This window comes from Triticum urartu, chromosome 3A, assembly GCF_056163025.1.
Source record: "Triticum urartu cultivar PI428250 chromosome 3A, HENAU_Tu73, whole genome shotgun sequence".
Taxonomy (NCBI): domain Eukaryota; kingdom Viridiplantae; phylum Streptophyta; class Magnoliopsida; order Poales; family Poaceae; genus Triticum; species Triticum urartu.
In genome coordinates this window covers 610,548,472-610,556,123 of record NC_141875.1, presented here as the reverse complement: position 1 = coordinate 610,556,123, position 7,652 = coordinate 610,548,472, and the positions used below count along the sequence as shown (strand labels likewise).

Sequence of the window (7,652 nt, the reverse complement as noted above, 5' to 3'; positions counted from 1 at the left end):
TCTCCTGGATCACGTTCGGTGAGAAAATCACATTCCCGAAGATTTTATTCCGTTTGGACTCCGTTTGATATTTCGTTTCTTCGAAACACTGAAATAGGCAAAAAAAATCAATTCTGGGCTGGGCCTCCGGTTAATAGGTTAGTCCCAAAAATAATATAAAAGTGGAAAATAAAGCCCAATATAGTCCAAAACAGTAGATAATATAGCATGGAGCAATCAAAAATTATAGATACGTTGGAGACGTATCACGCGCCCAGGGGGTAGGGCGCGCCCTCCACCCTTGTGGCCAGGTGGATGCCCCCCAGCTGTGTTCTCAGTGCCAAATATTCTCAAATATTCCAGAAAAAATCATATTTAAATTTCAGGGCATTTGGAGAACTTTTATTTTCGGGGTATTTTTATATTGCACGGATAATTCAGATGACAGACAGAAAATACTGTTTTTACTTTATTTAATATGAATAACAGAAAGTAAAAGGAGGGTACAGGGGGTTGTGCTTTCTAACTTCATCCATCTCATGATCATCAAAAGGAATCCATTAATAAGGTTGATCAAGTCTTGTTAACAAACCTATTCCGAATAACATGGAACCGAGAATTTTCGAATAACACTAGGTTACCTCAACGGGGATATGCACATCCCCAACAATAAGAATATCATATTTCTTCTTGACAGTAGGAAGAAGAAATTCAAAACCTCCAAAAATAATTGATGAAAATTTTCCAATAGAATTGATACTGTGGACTTGAGGTTGTTTCCTCGGAAAGTGTACCGTATGCTCATTACCTTTAACATGAAAAGTGGCATTGCCTTTGTTGCAATCAATAACAACCCCTGTAGTATTCAAAAAGGGTCTTCCAAGAATAATAGACATACTATCGTCCTCGAGAATATCAAGAATAACAAAGTCCCTTAAAATAGTAACGTTTGCAACCACAACAGGCACATCCTCACAAATACCGACAGGTATAGCAGTTGATTTATCAGCCATTTGCAAAGATATTTCAGTAGGTGTCAACTTATCTACTACCACTATAAAAGGAAGAGAGGGGCAGATCCAAACAATCAGATCCATCCATCATCAGTATCTAATGGCCCTTATTCCTTCTATGTTTAACATTGCAAACCACGCATTAAGCCACGTCCATCGATCGCTAACCCTCCCCCACCCCTCGCGCTAAAAAACCCGCTGCCAAGCACGCACCCAACCCTGCACGACCTCTCGCCCCTCCTCCTCCTCCCGTAGTCATTAGCCGACACGGGAGCCGCGCCGCCGGAGCTGCCGCCCCCTTCCGCCGCCGGAGCCGCCGCCACCTTCGGCCACGGGAGCCGCCGCCCCCTCGCCTCAGGAGCCGCGCCGCCGGAGCCGCCGCCCCTTTGCCGCGGGAGCCGTCGCCCCTTCCTCTGCCGGAGTCGTCGCCCCTTCGCCACGGGAGCCGCCCGTCGCCGTTCGCTACCCGAGTCGCTCAGATTGGCCTCTTCCCCGCCGCCCCCGATCCTCTTCTGCTTCAAGTAAGTTTATTTTAACAAGAGTTGGTGCTTACTTTGTTTGCAATATTTAAGAATTGATCGTCTCAATATCTCCTACTAACAAAATACATATTCCATCCTACATTCTTTTCTTTATTCTATGCATCTTAAATTCTGTGAGATATACACGTACTATACATTCCCCCCAGGCATATAGAGGTCAATCCTCAATTCTTTATTTTATCTTTATAATAAACTAATTGCTGATGCTTTAAATGATCTTCACCACTCTCTCTATGCCCTTCTATATATTGTTTTCATTTAGAGCATTGTGACAGAATGATTGCGTTACTATTGTGTCGGCTAATGTTCAGCATATATATCAGCAATGTAGTCCGCTTAGATAAAACAAATTTTCTCTTCATAAAACAATAACACAATCAAACCTGGATGACCAAGATACCGAAATTACTCTCTTCCCCAGTATCCTACCAATTTACATTCACTCTCTTCTGAATAGTTGATTTATGTAATCAGGAAGAACATTTGCTATTATTAGCTTGATCTGAATTGTTCATCAATTTAATCATGAAAATTTATGTTAATTATCTAATCGGGAAGAAACTTGGGTACTCTTCTCACTCTACTTTGCACAATCCTTCTTTGGTTGAACTGGCTGTTTCATGTCCTTTTGAATTGTTTGTGGATACTGCCACATAGTGCATGATGACATGGTTCCAGTGGAATGGTAAATTGCAGGCAACCACTGCGTTTTATATTTCTTTTGATTGACTGCCAAAACTCCAGCACCCATTATGTATTTTCAAATAGTCCAGACACACATGTTTGTGTAATAAGTAGTGGCACACCATGGGGATTTTATTCAGAATCAAAGGTTACTCTTAATTGAACATACATGATACATTTTGTGAACTGACTTTTAAGGTACATGATGTAGCTTTCCTAGTTCCCCATCTATAATTGAAAAAATACATTGATCAGAATATTCCTTTTTTGACATTACAGTGATAGCAGATTATGTGGTTGAAGAATATATGTATGTACGTAAAGGGTGGATAGTTTGACTGCTTTAGTTGTTTCTCCATACTTGTATTTCATTTGATCCAAATTATTGCCTTCAAGTTGGCCTATGATGTGCTATGACTGATGTTAGAAATTAAGCATGCTCTGATCTGTGTGTATCAGTTCTCTTGGTAGGAATTAAGCAGCCTTACGTAACCACTTAAATGTCACTGGTACCATATTTAACCATGCTCTATCCATTCTGATTTGCATGTATGTGCAAGTCCTTTTTTCCATGAAAGTAGCAGGAGCTGCTCTTTTACTGGCAATATGAGGAAATGGCTCATATGAGAAAAACTGAGCTGGAAAATACAGGGACTGCAATCATGTATAAAAATTATAGATGTGAACTTACAGATAATTAGACATATACGTACTCTAAAGAAGGTGCATGTATGATTTGTTGCCGATTGTCTGTAATTTGCATTTGTCTTTTTCGTATAGAAATCGGTGTATCGCATATCTTTATCAACCGGGTGCATCTTCTTCTCGATCTGGTGAGGGTGACCTTGTTAACAAAGATTATACTGCTTTCTCAAATGTGAAATGCCATGTTCTCCACAAGTATATTATCTTTCTCCCTTTTATATTTAGTGATTATAGTGTTTCCCCATGATTTTATATTAGACTTTTTTTATCGCAGCCATTGCACATGAATAGTGTACTACTGAGACAACAGATTATTATATTCATGGTCATAAAGGTGCGCACTCTGAGCATAATCAGACCTCACTTCACACAAAAACTATGTGTTGGCTGTCATTTATGTGGAAATGTGTCAATAGACCATGGCATGATCACTGAGATTATAGGGTGAGAGTTGCCAAAGTTATTACTTTAACTGGTGTTCATATGCTTCAACATTATGGTAATACATGGTTTAAAATCAATGTAAGAAATATTTTCTCATGTATAATATATAGGTATGAGAAGTTACAGATATCACATAATTTCTCTTGACAATGCTGACAATGAGCCCAAAATTCTTGTGATATTTTATCATGATAGAAATTTCATATTATACATATTTTGTGGAAGTAAACATTGGGTGGTGTATATATATCCTATGAGGGCATGATTTTTGCCATGATGACAACGTGCATTTGCACGTGCTCGATTACTATACAAGAGAAAAGGGCACAAGTTGTGTGCGGTGCCAAGCCTCTGTGTGTTCTTCTACCTTTGTGTGTGAGAGAGTCTTCTTCTTCCTCGGGCTGTGCCAACACCCGCCGCCCGCCCGGTCCTCTGCCCTCGCCCGCCGGGCCGTCGCCGCCCGCCGGTCCGGCGCCGCCCTCCGGTACTCTTCTCTGCCGCCGCGAGCGTGAGCAGTCCCCCGCCGGTCCTCCTTTGCTGCCCCAACAAGGCGGGAGAGCGTCAGCATCCTGCCGGCATTCCTCTGTTGCCCCTCGGAAAAATGTGAGCGCGGCGGGGTGGCGACATCCTCCTCTGCTGCCGACGACCTCATCCGAGCCAGTAAGTTTTCTTTACATTCAAGTGTGGATTGATAGAACATCATGCTTTATGTTCCTTCCACACAAGAGAATCTGATTTTTCTGGTTAGTGCATGGATGATCCTTCCAGGCAGCAGACAAAGTTAACCACCATTATTCTGGAACAATTGCCGCAGGTGAATTATCATGATCCAATGCCACACTCAACACTAAAAGGGTTAGTCTGGTTATTGAGTATTTAAGCTCTTCGTATGGTCCACAAATTTTTTGCCGCCACCTGGTCCGGGAAGTCGACGGTGGTGGCGCTGCCTGAGAGGAAGACCACGGACGGTTATACTAATGAGATAACACGGGTTTAACAAGCATACAGGTTAATATTATAATTCTTCAGCAAAAGCAATCTGCTCTATTCTGTCCCTTAATTTTTCTCGTCAATCTCTGAACGTTGCTAGACAAAGAAATTAACAAAGTTCAATTGTAGGGGAGGATCAATCTCTGAACGTTGCTAGACAAATAAATTGACAAAGTTCAGTTGCAGGGGAGGTCGTCAAAGGGAATTGCTCCAATTTTCTGTGCGAGTCATTGTCCGGTTCTGAAGATTCTGACAATGTACAGTGTCCAGTTCATTTTAGTTCACACTTTTTGCAGTTCACAAATCATGATGGGTTAATTCTTCTTTTTGACTAAAATCATTTTTGCTAACGCTATTCCTCAGTGGTATTAAAAAAAGTTATCTCTGCATTGCTATTCTTCAGTTGCATCTCCCTGTACTAACATCAGCTAATATCTGTGACAATGGTCTGACTCCCTGTAATGCTTACCCAATCCTTACCATCTATTACTTATTTGATAACTAGGTGAGTTCTCCACAAATCATCATTCAAAAGAAGTCCTTCATCTACTTGTGCTATGTTACGTAGATCTTTTTCTAGCTTGCAAAAGAAGTATATCCGGGAGGTTTTAACATGCTTGAGGTTTGTAGGGATGTAGATAGATCGGGCACCTTTGTTGTGTGAAATGCCTGAACTATTACATCACTGATATTCTCTAACTATCAAGATTAATGAAATGCGCCATGTCAATATAATCACTTTTTTGTTTCTGTCAAGATTATTAGACTGCACATGCACCCCACACAATACGACAGTCTTGATTAGATCTATTAGTATATTGCCTTGCAAATAATTGGCAGAAAATGTAGTAGAAGATATAGATTTATTTTCCGTACTTGTGTTAAGAGACACTCATATTGCTAATTCGTTATACGGACCTATCCTTCAGAAGTGTGTTTGTTTTCTGGCATGTTTAGAAGTGCGTGCATGCTTTTATTCTGAAGCAAACAAATAAGGTACTAAGCAACCAAACTACTAAAGATAGAAATTTCTTTGGAGAGTCTGCTGATGTAGTCTAGAATTATGTTTGGAAGGCAAAATAAAACTGGGATACCACGTCCAAAGCATCATGGTCTAAGCAAGTTTTTTTGTTGGCTAGTACAGTTTTCTTGTAATCTTTTTCCATCTCCCCATGTTGTTATTCTTGCATTTATAATATGATTGTTTTTCATTTAACCATACTTTCCTGTTGCATGTGCAGTTTTGGCTGATGTATTCGAGAACCAACATGGCTCAACTACTGGTATGGTTGTATCATCTATATATATTCTATAATATATTATAAAATGCAGATTAGATATTTTTATCTAATTTTTTATATTGCATCAACGTAGATATATATTGTCGGTGTGGTCATGTACACTGTAAGCTAGAAGAATTATCATTAATATTTTAGTTCAGTTTAGAATCAAGGGATCACATATAATGCGGTGGCCAAAATTGAAGTGATGATCCGTCAGGTTTGCCTCATCTTTGTTAGGGAATGACTAAATTGGTCTCAGACACTTTTTGTGGCCTAAGAAGTATCACAAATGTTCCGCCTCCCCTCTCATCGACTCCTTGCAGTTGATGCCCCCAAACGATGATTTCTCTATTCCTGTGAGTTGATCCACCCACTTCATTCTTTCCTGTTATATATTAACCTACTGTCTTGTTGATTTGATTCACTATTTTGAGCATATGTGGCATGTTCTGCACGACATTCAGTTTAGATTTTGTTTTTGCGTGGATTCAGTTTTTTGTTGTAGTTTGTGAGGTTATTTTTCTTACTGTGCAGAACTGATATTCTTGTGCTAGGGATTCAGTTCCTGTCTTGCATGGATTCAGTTTATTTTCCACTGCTCCTAGAGGGTGCGTTTGAGTGATGAGAAGGTGGATCTTAATAACTTCATATGGTAATCTGATTTTTCTACGAGTGATTTCTTTTGTTTTATGCAGGCAAGCTTGATTTATATGCAATCACATGGTCAATGCTCTGTTGCAGTTTATGCATGCAAACCACCGTTTGGATTGACTTGCAATTATAGGCATGTGATATATTGGAAAGAAACGTATGCCATGTATACCATGTACTAACTAAAGTTTTTGCAGCCGTGTCGAATGTAGAACCGTTGAAAATTTCTTTTGTACTTCTTATTTTCTCTGAGCTAAGATCTTGAATCTACTTAAGGACATACATGCATATATTCCCGCAAATTATATTATGATCCATATCATAAGAGTTTTTCTGTCTACCAAACTATCGACCTGTCATGAACTGGAGTTATTGGATTTCCTTTTGTGTACATATTGTGTATGAAAAAATTCTTTTAGAGAAAGGAAAGTTTAGTACGCTAAACAAGAGGACAAACTTACAAATAAAGAGGTGACATTTGTTGAAATTATAGCTTTTCTTTAGTTGATTGAGTTTCACGGTGCAGGTGTGGGCATGAAAATAGTTGAAGGAAGATTCAGTGGTTGAGCATTAGGTATGCTGCAATTACGTTAATACTCCTCCTCAAGATCATGCCATCACTGGAGGAAATTTGGCCTACTAATCTGCAGTGAATTTTATTAGCAATAAATTCTGTAATCAATTTTAGTTCACTCTTGTCTTACTATATATTGTAGGTTAATTCACTTTTGAATATTTTCATGGGCCTTAAGATTAACCTATCCTTATTCCATTGCACAATCCCAAACCATGGAAATATTAGTTAAAAGTTTCATTGTGGATTCACTGGATTCATGGTATCATTTTAGAACAGGTTTTTGCTATATCATAATATACGTAAGTAGGCGTGTCTGATTCTTTTTGGGTAAGAAGTATTGGTGCAGAGCTTGAAGAAAACCTTGAGAGGGTCTAACTTCTCTTAAGTATGCTATTGTTAGATAATGATTGGTATGGTATCTCATATTTTTCTTTCAAGATAGAAGCTATTGTTATCACAATTGTACCTGTATCAAGGTGATGCACTTTATGTGTCATTATCAATCAACGGGAACTCTACCAAGATGAAAGCATTTCCTTTAAAAGCACTATGTCCAATGCTTCTATGTGTAAAATTGAATGACATTGTGATCAGTTAGATTGGTGAGTTGTTTTGTGGCCCCGCACAATTATAACCGATGATTCATGTAGTATTCAAAGCCTTCACGTGACATTGTTCTACTTATTAAGGTTGAAGTTTATTTGTGAATTTGCCGTTATTCTCATGCATGTATGACATGAGCCTGTTCTTAAATCGGATAATATATTATACTTTTTTCCTTATA

The 7,652-nt window shown here is 39.0% G+C and overlaps 1 long non-coding RNA gene across 2 annotated transcripts; it reads left to right on the top strand.

Annotated features, from left to right (window-relative positions):
* Positions 1–1,197: 1,197 nt before the first annotated feature.
* Positions 1,198–7,371, top strand: LOC147980786 (uncharacterized). Of its 2 annotated transcripts, none has more exons than XR_015598668.1 (3): positions 1,198–4,027; positions 4,182–5,996; positions 6,175–7,371. It is a non-coding gene; the product is annotated as an uncharacterized LOC147980786 (long non-coding RNA). The 2 variants fall into 2 exon arrangements; XR_015598669.1 differs by having other exon boundaries at positions 4,182–6,292; positions 6,818–7,371.
* Positions 7,372–7,652: the final 281 nt, after the last annotated feature.